This window comes from Protopterus annectens, chromosome 1.part1 (genome assembly GCF_019279795.1).
Source record: "Protopterus annectens isolate FY-2018-M chromosome 1.part1, PAN1.0, whole genome shotgun sequence".
Classification (NCBI taxonomy): domain Eukaryota; kingdom Metazoa; phylum Chordata; order Ceratodontiformes; family Protopteridae; genus Protopterus; species Protopterus annectens.
In genome coordinates this window covers 426846284-426861204 of record NC_056726.1, presented here as the reverse complement: position 1 = coordinate 426861204, position 14921 = coordinate 426846284, and the positions used below count along the sequence as shown (strand labels likewise).

At 36.8% G+C, this 14921-nt stretch overlaps 1 protein-coding gene across 3 annotated transcripts in view; it reads left to right on the top strand.

Moving 5' to 3' along the window:
- The first annotated feature begins 236 nt into the window (after positions 1-236).
- The window catches only part of CSDC2 (cold shock domain containing C2), a 966239-nt gene continuing 951554 nt past the window's right edge, over positions 237-14921 (top strand). Inside the window, exon 1 of one of the 3 annotated variants that reach the window (XM_044075637.1) lies at positions 237-434. The gene's annotated coding sequence lies outside the window, so the exon portion shown is untranslated. The other 2 variants (XM_044075645.1, XM_044075654.1) reach the window with 2 other exon arrangements.

Here is a 14921-nt window from a genome sequence, read left to right as displayed (position 1 = left end):
GCTGATTTTGTTGGCATCGAATTATCAGATAACATAACAGTACTTTAGTTTAATTACGTTCCTGGGCTCCTGTCTGAAAACAAGAGGAGAACTGCGTACTCAACCTTTCTTCATTGCTCCGATATACAACAATAGCATTATAAATCTCATTCAGCTTACGGCATTATAAACGTGACATTAGCCACCACCCCCTCCATGCCTGGGCTTTTTCGCGCATGCTCAATATAAGACAAGTGATGTCAGATGGGGGGTGTGTTTGTATGTGTAGAAGCTAGCAGCAAAAATAATATGCAGGATAATGCAGACGCTGCCTGTTAGCTTTATAATTAATCATTAGAAGCCAAAAAAGAAAAGAAAGACGCAGCCTGGACTGACTTCGGATTCTCCTGGACTATATTAATACAGCTGTCAGGGTTAGGTTCACGGACGCACAGGTACTGCGATTTGGATATTAGCATTCACCGTATGTAAAATAGCCAGTCTGTTACAGTTACGACGTGCTGCTTTGATGTGTTTTCGGGAATTGTGTCACCATTGTCAGACATTGCTATCAGTGTAGCTAGGTCTGTTTAAATGTGTATTTCAGCTGGCCACTGAGAGCAAACAGCTGAGATGGTGACTTAATTGACTTCAACTTAAGAACATTAGTAATTGGAGAGTTGTGCATTCAGAGACGGGGTGCTAGGATGCTTGATTTGGGTTGTGTTTCCATCTCCATTATGTAACTTGCTGCAAACTGTCCCCCTTGTATGTCTCCATAAAATAAGATGGTGAGGCTACGGAATGAATGCTGGGTGTCACACGGAACTGAGAGATCTATTATAATGAAAAACTACCAGTGTAGGAGCCTAAGCACCCCTATAAATAATGCAGATTCTACAGAGGAGGTTAGTCTGTTCAGGGTGGGGGGCAGTAAGGTTGAAAGGTAATATGAATAGCTCACCCAAGTGTTATAACTTCATAAACTAAATAATGTGTCTATAGTAATACTTGTGCGAGTGTTGTATGTCCATTCTTTCTTTGAGTCCTTTACCGTTTCTTCCTTTTAGAAATAGCATGGTGTAATCATAATCATAATGCATATCACACACGCACTTCAAATATCTAAACGTTTTTCTGTTTGGCGCACAACACTGTGTATTGGATAATGCTGCATTAAATTAAGTTTTTTTCTTTATGCATAAGCCCAGCATTTTAGGATCCGAAAGAAAGTAAGTTGCCTTGGCAAAGGTATGTGCTGTGGAGCTGCACCCGGACTACCCCAGTCTTCACTAAAGGGTGGTTATGTTTACACATTCTATTTGGGTTGCATGTAAAATGCTGTGTTTATTAACATTTGACTCCCACGCATGATGTCAGCAGGGTGACTAAACAGATAACTGGAATGCTTTCTTGCCTTCCTCTTTTCAGCCTTTTTTTAACGTGCAGGGTTAGCCCACGGCAGGGACTATTTTAATTCTATAAGCGTGTGGAGAAACTCGTGGACGAGCAGGCAGCCTGAATGGCTGGCTCTAAGCCAGAATCCCCAAAGGTACACATGGCACTCAAAACAGCTGCGAAAGGTATGTCTGCGTGTGCCTTTAGCTGCAGAAACGAAACGGATACTGTCATTATTTTGTTATCCTCAGAATTTCAGTTATTCTTTCACATGCTGCCTGCTGCTTTGCTTGTTGAGGCTGTTGCAGGTAAAGCCATTATTTTGTTACTGCATACTTGCACTATTTACTGGTAGTATGAGCGAGTTTGCTTGTAGATAAACTGATTCTTTGTATTAATACAGCTCAAAATCTTTATTGGTAGTATGTGTTCTTTATAAATTTTACTGCAGTTAAACTGCATCTTTAAACTTTGCCCGTATAAAAACATTCTATAATGTAAAATGCACATTCTTCTTGTATGTATTGAGAAGAGACTCCCTTTAGAGGTTATTAGTCAGTGTTACAGTTTGCATGTGTTGAGAAATGGTTTTCATCATAGAAATATTACTCCAGTCACTGATATAGTTCCTATGTTAACATTTTTATTTTGGAGGTATACATTTTAAGTTTTAACAAAGCAAAAGTTTGTGATTGGTAGCTCAATGTGAAGGGCGAGGGCTGGAGTTTTGGGCCTCTGTTTTGTCAGTGCTTGTGATTTTGTGACAGATGACTTTTCCAGCAGCAGAATGTCAGTTTAGGTTGTTTGCTTGCAACATGGCCTCAAGTGCCACAGTGTGTCAGAATGCGCTAAGAGGTATGGGGGATTATGGCATACGCTGAGTGGTTTTGTCTGAAAGTAGTGTACTTTGCTTAGTTGCTTACCTGCTGTGAAGTGAGAACCCACTGTGGATAATGACTTCCCTTTTATTATCAACCGTAGCTGGTGAAAGCCCAATTGCGAGCTATTACTCAGGCATACATAATGTTTTCATTCATTGTTTTTACTGCAATCGAGTGTAAGAAATCACTCATTGCAGGACTTAAAATATCTCTGCCAACACATATGCTAACAAATTTCATATTATATCATGGATTACTAGTTTGAAACACAACACACACACCGCAATGCACTGAGAGCACTGGAGTGTGATACTAGCCAATTTATCCTTGAGCATGCTTTGTGGAATTTTTTCCTTCTCTGTCAGTTTAAAAAACAACTTGCAGCACGTTTCAGGTAGGTGCAGGCATGTTTTTGTAGCATTCTGTGAGGTTTGTAGTGTAACAGCTGATGAGACTCAGCTCCGTGACTGTTTTATAGTCTTCAGCAGTTGCATTGCTTCACATCCCAACAAAGATAGCAATGATTTTTTTTTACTTTAATATTCTGATTTGCACATTTCAGTACCATTTTCTAAAATGTTTTCTCACTAATTTCTTATGTGTGGAGAGCATACAATGTTACAAGCATGCATGGTTCTTTATTATTTTTTCTTCCTGTTTAACTTGGCTACTATTCAACCACAGAGGTTCAGCCCTGCCCTCACAATATCCAGTCTTATCCCATATGCACCCTTCATCTCTGTGCTTTTAGGGTTTCATTGTGCAGTGGATCTTTTTTAGAAAAGTTAGTTTTCTAGTTCAGCTGCAATGCAGTGGACATTAGTGAAGACTTGTTCTGACAGGATATAACCTTTTTACCTCTGGTGCTCTATTCAGTTATGATTCAGGGGGAAGGATCCTTTTCCTGTTTCCTTCTCTCTGAGATGCAGATAAATTGCATAAATGTTAGGCACATACTACCGAAAATGATTACAAGAATATCCACCATGCCTTCATTCTGCAAGTGGATGTTGGAAAATATAATCTTCCTAGCACCCCCTCCGATGGGAGCCATTCCCTTTCATTGCCCTTTCTGTCCATCTTTACACTCTGTGGGGAAAATTATCTTTGGACCAGGCCTACCAGTATAGCAGACTGATGTTTAAATTCTTGTTTGTGTACCATTGTATACCATCCACATTATATAATACAGCTTTGACTGGCCCAGAATAAGTTGCAATCTAAGAGTCCTGATGTCTTGGAACTACTGATACGTATCCTTAAAACGTCCTGGCAAGACTGAGCTGGTCCTTTGGGGATGCTTTTCCTTTCCTGCTAGTGCTGTAGAAGGGCTTCTGCACTCCAGTAAATAACAGCATCTAATGCAGTTATAGGGGTACTTGAGGAAGATGAATGCAATGTTGATGATGTCATTATTTCTTCTCTAGTGAAAGCTTAAGATAAAACTGATGATTTTTTGCTTTCAGGTTGACTTGAGGAACTTTGGTCTGGTTCAAGGGCATAGGCAGGGTTTTAGAACTGTATTCCAATTTGAAGAATGCAGTCCCTCCCCTTGCAGTGTAGCACCTCCCCAAACCCTAGACGCACACGCTTAAGTAAAATTAGCAAAGGAGACATTTGGAAAAAAAAAAGGCGGTTTAATAAAATGTTTAATATCGAATCATGGTCGGTGTCATTTTTGGAAGTTACATTCCAGGCATTTCATTGTACATAATACTTTTTAAAAAGCTTACACCATTTCCGCGTGTGCCTGGCTACTCCTGTTGTCTGGTTAAATGAGCTGTTTGGGGATGCTTATTCGATAAAGTACAAAGGAATGTCCAACCAAATTGGCAGGCCATAATGCAAAGCTCACTAACACCAACAACCACTGCCCACAAGAACATCCAGGACCAAGCGAAGACGTAAAGAAAATGTAGTTTAATAGCAGCAACCACCGACTAAGCGCTTTTGCCATAAAATGGCATCATCAGAGTCGGTGCAAAATCACAAACGCACCATATTTAAATAAATTGCATCAATTGATAAATGACATCACATATTAATCAACGAATGAGCCAGCCCCCTTCACAAAAAACTAATTAATTAACCTTTCCAAATCCTTGCCTTGCACACAATTTCAAAAATGCATGGGAATATATATTCTGTCGCAACTAAGTAAAAATCCACATTAAATAAAAATAAGTAAATACATCTATATGACATAAAAAATGATGAATAAAACAATAATGTATAATAACATGTGAATGTAAATGTAAATATATATGTATATATATATATATATATATATAAATATAAATATAAACTGTGCAAACAAAAACAAATTCAAATTAGATTAGACTAGATTTATACTTCAAGACTGGTTTGATGGAAATAAAATCATTGATACCAGGAAATCTCATGGCATCCAATCTTAACTGCCATTCGACCTCCAACATAGCCACCCTGTTACCAATGTCACCCCCCTGATCAATATAAACCCTGTCTATAACAAAAAATAAAAACTTTTTAAAACCATTACGTTGGCAACTGTGCAAATATGACGCATTGTGTTGATCTTTCTTCTTTAAACACCATACATGCTCACTAATTCTGTCACGCAATCTACGTGTTGTCATTCCAACGTAGAAAGCGTCACATGAAATACATGAAGCAACATATACCAAATTTCTTGTGTTGCAGTTGCATAACCCTGGGCATGCCAATGTGTGCCCAAACCCTTTAACACACAAGTGTGCACCTTCAGCAATAAATCTGCAACACCTACAACTACCACATTTGGCCATCCGAGATTTCCTAACCCTGGGTACCTTTTCAAGAATTGTTTTCAGGTTTTCACCTTTACTATAAACAATCCTAGGTGTCTTCCCTACTATTTCCTTAGTTGCACTACCCAGGCAATAATTCCATGCATCCCGAAGTACCGCACATATTTCAAAAGCTTTCTCATTAAATTTTAAAATAAAACAAGGTCCTTGAGGACTTGTTGTCTTGTTTAGACTTTGTTCTTGCTCATCTATAATTAGCTCCAAGGTATTTTTAAGAATAGGAGAATATACAGAGCTGCTTTTCTTTAATACCTCCTTCTTCACTTTTAATAATAACTTGAGTGGGTAACATCTGTGTTGAACAACGGTACTATGGACATTACTAGTGATTCAACTGATAGTAATATGATTTTGTCTGATTCTGCATTTTGTTTGAGTTGCAAAGTTTTGAAGCAATGTGTTTTTTTTATTTACAGTTACACTGACATTGAGATCGGTGATGTACATTTTCAGTTGTTCACTAAAGGTATTAGTTTTGTACCAAATTTTAGGTTGGATATAGCTCAGGTTATGATTAATGTGAAGATTTTTATGAGAAGATTGAGTTTAGAAGTGTACTTTCATGATAACAAGCATATTTGTTCGTCTGATGGGAATTTATTAACTTCTGTATTTAGAAGGAAAAGTACCTTCATTCCCCCAACCTTGAATGAATTCATTGCCCTTGAAAAGTTATTGGAGTTTGAATTCAGAAGGATATGTGGGGACAAAAATAAATCCAGAGATAATTTAACTCCCCAAGAAAGGTTAGCTCTGAAGGAGCTGAGGTCTTCTAACAATATTAGATGTATGAGACCAGATAAAGGTGGGGGTATGGTGTTAATGAACAAAATTGATTACTTCACATCTATGATGACCATCTTAGAGGATGTTAGTACATATACAAGGGTTTCCATTAATGAAATTAATGTCGCTTATAGGAGGATTGACTTGTTTTTGTTAGATGCTTTGTTCCAAGGGGACATTACGGAGGTTGAGTTTGATTATCTCATGGTCAAAAATCCTATCATGCCATGCATCTTTGGTATTCCAAATAATAATAATAATAAAGGTATTGAAAAGTTACAATTTAGGCCTATTGTGGCGGCCAGGGGTTCCAAGACTGAACCCCTTGCAGCATTTGTTGATGTGTCATGTAAATCAGCCCTGAGGGATGTGTCCCATGTTTTAAGGGATTCATGGCATTGCCTTGAGAGACTGAGGGGAGTGGGGAACCACTCTAGGTTATTTGGTTTTCTAACAATTGACGTTGTCAATTTATTTTCTGTCATTCCCCATTTGGAAGGTTTAGAGATGTTTCGTGACAGTTTGAATATGTGTCAACATATCAATAAGAGTAAAATCAATTTCATTTGTTTTTTTTTTCAATAAACATTTTTTATTGTTTTTCACAACCATATTACAAATTCACACACTATGTACAATATTTACAAAATGCTTCCATAGGTTAACTTCACATTATATGTCAACCTCATATATTGGTCATAAGTACAGTACTAATAATCAAAAAAAGAGAAAAAAAAGAGAGAAAGAAAAAAAAAAGAAAACCCACAATAACAAATCAAGCCAACAAAACTGTATTGTCTCTACCTCTTCTATCTAATCTAAGATTGATTTTACATTGTACTCTAAGTCCCGAGAAAAAGTGGATAGGCACCTCTACGCCAACACAATATTGAAAATTTGCTCCCATATTTTTATATTGTTGATATTTTTCTTCTGGTCGCTAATTAAGAGTTTATGCGCTAAGATATGTTGTATAGCCATCAATCTGAAATTTTCCCACGATGTCTGGTCTGGGTTCAACCAATTTTTGGCTATATATAATTTCATTAATAAACAAATATTCATAATTACAATCCTTTTTGATTTTCCTAAATTCTCCGGGGGAATATGAAGAATCATAAACTCCCAAGAAAGTGAGCTTTGGTAGCCCATTTTTTGTAACTGTAACTTGAGTGAATTCCACAATTTATAAATACACTTGCAACTCCAGAACATGTGAAGCAAATCTGCTGTTTGATCTAAGCAATGTGGGTATTTAGGTGAATTCTTTGGATCAAATTTGTGAAGAGAGACGAGTATAATATGCGTTTTTGAAAATCATCAGCTGCGTAAAAATCAATTTTTGCAGGGATACAGACTTTAATGTTGTACTGAATGCCTCCAATATCTTATTGTCATCTGACAATATCAATTTCTCCCTCCAGTAACTCGATAAAATAATGTATTTGTTGTACTTCCTCTCTTTTATCAATTTATATGCTGCGGTTATATATTTTCTATCCTGCAACAGGGCTTCCCACAGATTACGAGAAGTGATTTAAGTCCTCCTCTTTCATTTCAAAGTTATTAAAATAGTTTATTGCTAAGTCCTTCAACTGTCTTACTATGATTAAATAGGAAATAGGAAGTTCCATTTCTTTTAGAATATCATGTACTACTGCCCCTAGAAAAGGATATAAATCAAGTACAGTTAATTCCTTAATTAAGGGGAATTTCTTTAAATCTATCAATTGACTACCAGTTGTTAAGTTAGGGTTCCCATGAAACGGTTGGAATACCATCATATATTTTAATAAGTTTAAGGAAGCAAAAAGAGTTTGAATTGCCGTTACATAGCTCTTTATGTGTTCCATTAACTTATATTTACTCATTGTTCGATCATTTAGAAAGGGTAAAGCTTTAACATTGACACCCACTTCACTTATATACTTATACGTTAGGAGCACCCATTTGGGTGTCCATTTTCTACTACTACTACTATCAAAGTATGACGTCTTTAAGATCCTATTGGCCTGAATCACTAAATAGTAAATTTCAAAATCCGGTAACTCCAGCCCCCTTATTTTGGAACCATCAATTTTTCATATGATATTCTCGTCTTCCTGGGTTCCCACAGAAATCTCCCCAATCCTATGTGAAACCGTTTAAAAAATGTTTTCGTAATTCTGAGTTGTGCAGCTCTAAAAATATATAACATTCTGGGAAGAACATTCATTCTTATAATTGCTGCTCTTGCCATCAGTGGTAACTTCAACTTATTCCATCTTTCTAGATCCAATGTTATTTGATCTGCAGTTGACTTTACATTGTTTATAAAAAAAATTCCCTATTTTCAGTGGAGAATGCAATCCCCAGATATTTTATCCTTTCTTCCATTGTTACTTGTCCTATCAATGGTAGCATTGAAAAAGGTGTGGGTGTCTTTAACGGGAATATTTTAGATTTTTTAAAATTTAGCTTGTAGTTGGAAATTCTCTCAAAGATTCCTATTGCAGCAAATATTTTTTCAGTATCGGAAACAGGTGTGGTACAATATATGTTTAAATCATCTGCGAAGGCAGCCAATCCAACCTTTATCCCATAAAGAACTGGAGAATTATAAAATACATTTTGCTTAAGGTGTAAAAATAAGGGCTCCAAGTACAGATTAAATAAGATGGGAGATAATGGGCAGCCCTGACAGGTACCATTTATGATTTGTATCCTATTCGAGCATTCGCGATTTATAAATAAATTTGTATATGCATTATTGTATAGTATTCTTAACGTTGAAACAAATTCCTGGGGTATATTAAAATATGGTAATATGTCAAATAAATAAAGCAAATTAACCCTATCAAATGCCTTCTGAGCATCAATTATTAGGGCATACAAATTCAGGTTTTGTGTTTACATAAGAGATTAAGGTATGAAGCGTTAAGGTATTGTCCGTGGTCTGTCTCCCATCCATAAACCCCGCCTGTTCCTCTGATATTATTAAGTTTATTACCTTTTTCAGTCTACTCGCCAGAATAGATGTCATGATTTTCATGTCGATATTCAAAAGATATATGGGCCTGTAATTATCAGGATTTTTGGGATCACCTTTCTCCTTCAATATGAGAACTGTCCTTGAAGCATTAAAATGAGGATCATTAATTCCATTCCGCATAATATAATTAAAAGTCTGTGACAATACATTGCTCAAAATCTCACTAAAGGATTTGTAAAATTCTGATGTCAAACCATCTGGCCCTGGGGCTTTATGAGGCTTTAATTTCTTGATTGTCTCTAACACCTCCTCGACTTCAACCGGTTTGATTAAATTTCTATGGAAATCCTTATCAATATTAGGGAAATCAATTTTATTTGTGACCTGATGGAAATTACCCTTAAAAACAATTTTATCAAATTTGAAGGAGAAACATTTCAACAATGCTCTGGAGTAGCAATGGGGGCAAAATGTGCCCCAGTGTTTGCAAATTTGGTTTTGTTGGCATGGGAAAGAGCTTTTGTCTTTCCATCAAGATTTTTTGCCAACATTCTACTTTATAATAGGTTTTTGGATGACTTGCTTATTTTATGGGATGGTGATGAGACTAGTGCAGTTGAATTTGTCCAATACTTGAATGCCACTACTGTTTTTTTTGAGATTTACCCATGTTTGGAATATAGATAGTGAACTTTTTGGATTTAACCATTATTAAGGAAGAGGAAGGTTTGTCAAGTACACTCTATAGGAAAGAAAGCTATTCCAATTCACTTTTGCATTTTGGGAGTTGCCACCCCTATCACCAGAGAAAAGGTGTGGCTAAGGGTCAAATGGTACGCATTTCAAGATTGGTAAGTGATGATGACTTGTTCAAGCAAGAAATATACAAACTTATAGGTATGTTGTTGGATAGGGGATACCCACTCAAGTTAAGTTATTATTAAAAGTGAAGGAGGTATTAAAGAAAAGGAGCTCTGTATATTCTCCTATTCTTAAAAATACCTTGGAGCTAATTATAGATGAGCAAGAACAAAGTCTAAACAAGACAACAAGTCCTCAAGGACCTTGTTTTATTTTAAAATTTAATGAGAAAGCTTTTGAAATATGTGCGGTACTTCGGGATGCATGGAATTATTGCCTGGGTAGTGCGACTAAGGAAATAGTAGGGAGGACACCTAGGATTGTTTATAGTAAAGGTGAAAACCTGAAAACAGTTCTTGAAAAGGTACCCAGGGTTAGGAAATCTCGGATGGCCAAATGTGGTAGTTGTAGGTGTTGCAGATTTATTGCTGAAGGTGCATACTTGTGTGTTAAAGGGTTTGGGCACACATTGGCATGCCCAGGGTTATGCAACTGCAACACAAGAAATTTGGTATATGTTGCTTCATGTATTTCATGTGACTCTTTCTACGTTGGAATGACAACACGTAGATTCCATGATAGAATTAGTGAGCATGTACGGTGTTCAAAGAAGAAAGATCAACACAATGCGTTATATTTGCACAGTTGCCAATGTAATGGTTTTAAAAAGTTTTTATTTTTTGTTATAGACAGGGTTTATATTGATCAGGGGGGTGACATTGGTAACAGGGTGGCTATGTTGGAGGTCGAATGGCAGTTAAGACTGGATGCCATGAGATTTCCTGGTATCAATGATTTTATTTCCATCAATCTAGTCTAATCTAATTTGAATTTGTTTTTGTTTGCACAGTTTATTTATATATATATATATATATATATATATATATATATATATATATATATACATACATATATATATACACATACATATATATATTTACATTTATATTCACATATGTTATTATACATTGTTGTTTTATTCATCATTTTTTATGTCATATAGATGTATTTACTTATTTTTATTTAATGTGGATTTTTACTTAGTTGTTGTGACAGAATATATATTCCCATGCATTTTTGAAATTGTGTGCAAGGCAAGGATTTGCAAAGGTTAATTAATTAGTTATCTTTGTGACCAGGCTACCAGTATAGCAGACTGATGTTTTAATTCTTGTTTGTGTACCATTGTATACCATGATGTCTTGGAACTACTGATACGTATCCTTAAATGGTGGTCATTTGGGGATGCTTTTCCTTTCCTGCTAGTGCTGTTCACTCCAGTAATAAACAGCATCTAATGCAGTTATAGGGTACTTGAGGAAGATGAATGCAATCTTGATGATGTCAGTATTTCTTCTCTAGTGAAAGCTTAAGATAAAACTGACATTTTCTTTCAGGTTGACTTGAGGAACTTGGTCTGGTTCTTGTGCATAGGCAGTGGTTTATGAACTGTATTCCAATTTGAAGAATGCCCCCCTGCCCCCTTGCAATGTAGCACCCCCCCAAACCCTAGACGTACTTAAAGTAAAATTAGCAAAGCAGACAAAAAAAAAAAAAAAGCGGTTTAATAAAATGTTTAATATCGAATCATGGTTGGTGTCATTTTTGGAAGTTACATTCCAGGCATTTCATTGTACATAATACTTTTTCCGTAATGCATAGCTCATTACTGTAAGCGCTAAGCTGTACTACCTGTTAGACTGGCTTTCCAAAGCACATGCCTCAACCTCTTGGAGCAAGAAATCTGGGCAAAGCCATAAGTAATGGGGGCAAAGACCCAACAATAGGGACAATTTGTAAACGTTGCTCTTACGAGCTTAGAAAGTAGACAGAGTAATATGTTTTGCAATAGCATGAATTTTCTGAAGGGTATGCAGTCTGAAACTCAAATGTCATAATTTTCTGACTTTAATCTTCAATGTTTTTCTAGAAAATTGCAATTTTATGAAAAATGGACCAAAAAATGAGGCAAAATCTGGGCATTCTGTGAAAATCTGTACAGTTGAGAGGTATGCTCTGAAGTGTCCCTGATATTGCCTCATGGTTTGTCTTGTCATTAAAAATTTTTATACTGTAGTATATCTGTGAAAATTAGTCAGTCAGTAATAACAGACATTGCAGTTTGTATTGTTCATAAAAGCATGTCATTACAAACCCAATGCTTTAGTAATATTTTAAGTGATTTTAGAATAATAATTAAAAATTATCTATGATTTTGGGCCTTTGGCTGTGACTCTTGAACAAAGATTATTTATTTATTTTGCATTTGTTAACCGGGTTGGTCCAACTGGGTAAGAATTTACCCTTTTTCAGTGGAGACCCGAGGGGAAAAGCCCCAAACAGACATACAAGTAGAGACAAGTTTACAATAATACAGAGCAAAACAATGTCATGAATACAATGGATAAGAAAAACAAATAATGCACTCAATGGAATTAAACATAGCTATATACAAAAATATAATAATAAAGTTGTAAAAGGAAAAATAATGATAATAAATCCAAGAGGTATGCAGTAAGGGAATTAAGGTTCTAGGTAATCATTTGAAAATTATATGGCATTATTAGATTAGTGGCTAGAAGGAGACATTGTGTATGTGCAGGGGGCCTCAGATCTGAGGAAGAAACTAGTGCAGGAGTAAAAAAAAAGAGAAAAGTGTATGTACAAGGGGCCTCATATCAGAGGAAGAGATGGTACAGAAGAAGAAAGTAGTAGAGGAGGGATGTAGTGATCTAGAGGGAGGGTGTAGAAGGGAGAGCATATAGATATAGTAAGTTATAGAAATAGGAAAGGTCTTGTAGATCAGACATAGTGTTAAAGTGGGTAGAGGGAGAGGTTAAGTAGGGTGGTTACAGGTACATAGAGGGTTGTTATGGAGATACAGTATCAGGTCATATTTGAAGTTAGAAAGGGAGGTATGGCTTCTGATTTGGAGTGGAAGATTGTTCCAGATAAGGGAAATGTTTATAGAGTATTTTATCTTAGACTTGTAAGTGTTTATTGGAGCTGCGCAGGGAACGGGGAGTGGTGTAACAGGAGATCAGGTTGGACAGAGATGGACAGTCAGAGTTAGAATTAAGAACTGTAAAAGCTTGGATTAGCTGACTTTTGGCCAGAAGGTGTGGGAGTTCAAGCCAATGTTATTTTGTGAGTGCTGTGCAGTGATGGGATTTATAGGAGCTGCTGGTGACAAATCTAGCAATTTTGTTGTAGGTTTGGTCAAGCTTTACCAGCAGGTTATTTTGTAGATTAGAAAACAGAGGGGAGCCATAGATGAGGGCAGGAAGGAGATAGGATTTGGCTAGCAGCAGTTTTGAGTTGGGGGTCAGGAATTTGCTATTTCTCTACATCAGGCCCAGTTTTTGGTGTGTTTTCTTTATGGAATGAAGTATGTGGAGGTCTAGTTTGAGCTGGTCATTTATAATGATACTCAGGAGTTTAGTGTGTGAGTCTGGTCTTATGGTGCCATTTAGAGAGGATAAGAGAAAGCTGGATTTATGTTGGGCTAGAGTTTTAGGCAGGAATAATAAGAGCTTAGTTTTAGAGGAGTTCAGGATGAGCTGATTGTTGAGTCACTTCCCAACAGAATGAAATGAAGTTTGGGTGGAATTGTGGAGGTTGTTGATAGTCAGAAATCTCTCAGTTGAATCATTTGCATACTGAATGATAGAGGAGAGGTTATAGGCAGTGTGTAGGTCATTGATGAGATTGAAAAGGAGGGGACTGCGACTCGAGCCTTTAGGAACACCGGTCTGAACTGCCAGAAAGGGAGAGAAGGAATTTAGCCATTTAACTGCTTGTAGATGATTGGATAGGTAACTTGAGATCCAATTAAGAGTGGGGATGGAAATGTTCAGCTGAGAAAGTTTATGAAGTAGAAGGTTGTGAGAGACAGTATCAAAAGCCTTTGAGGAAATCTAAGAAAAGGCAGGACACGAGTTTGTTATTGTCTCTGGCCTCAGCTACTGTATGTGAGAAGGATAAGAGTGCAGTGTTAGTACTGTGTTTGGGTCTGAACCCATGCTGGGTGGTGGTTAAAAGATTGTTTTGAGTAAGGTGAGAAAGTAGTTGAGAATAGATAAACTTTTCGAGAATTTTGGAGAGGGGAGAAAGAATAGCAATGGGATGGAAGTTAGTTGGTTCTGTGGCATTACCTCTTTTATGCAGTGGGATAGTATAGTATTGCTTCCATAGAGGAGACAGTGGATTCTTGGATAGAGCGGTTCATTAGAATGGTGATAGGAAGGACAATAGAGTTAGCAGCAAGTTTAAGGAATTGGGGAGGTAGGTTATCAGGGGCGGGAGAACAAGGTTTGAGTTTACTGAGGAGAGTTTTAATATAACTAACAGAGACAGGTTTGAGCACGAAGAGGTCTGAGAGGTTAGTGGAGTCAGACTGGGGATGTGAAAAAGATGTGGGTTTGGTGTAGTGGAAGTAGTAGAACTGGAAGTGAAATTAGAGGTAGGGTTGGGGTTGTTGGTGGTGTTAGGTACTATTTTAGATATGGTATCAATGAAGTAGTGATTTAAATGGATGGCTGTATCCGAGGGTGATTGATTGGGAAAAGGGTTGGGAGTTGTGGGTGAGCCAGGGCTGAGAAGAGTTTTATGGTTGTCCAGAACTTCTGGGGGTTAGAAGTGTGCAGAGATTGGTCAGAGAAGTGAAAGTTTCTTTTTTTTTTGGTAAGGTTTCTAAGTTCCCTGTACGATTGTAGGAGGGCAGGAGATTTGCTTTTCTGTTATTGTTTCCAAGTGGCATCTCTTTTATGCATAAGGTGGAAGGTTTCTTTGGATAGCCAGGGGACATGTTTAGCTTTGACTTTTATTTTCCTGATGGGGGCAAGAGAGTTGAGTATGTTTAGGAATGTCTAAGCCAGGCAATAGATTTATTAAATCAAATTGAATGTATTTGATATTTCTGATTCTTTAATTTATATGTTGAAAGTGATTTAGGTTGCGATTAGAAGTGATGCAGGAATATCTCTGGGTAACTTTATTATAATTTGTAAATTGCTCATCATAGCTGAATTTTGTATCTTTGATTACATTTGCAGTTTCTAAGAAGGCCCCTTGAAAGGAAACTAATTCCACAAGTCCTGTAAGAGACGAGTAAATAACACAGCTGCATACAGCAGTAGGTTATGAATACTAGAGGATGCCATAGTACCAGAGGTGAAGGTGCACTAACATTGCCTTACATACTTTTAAGCAAGCATC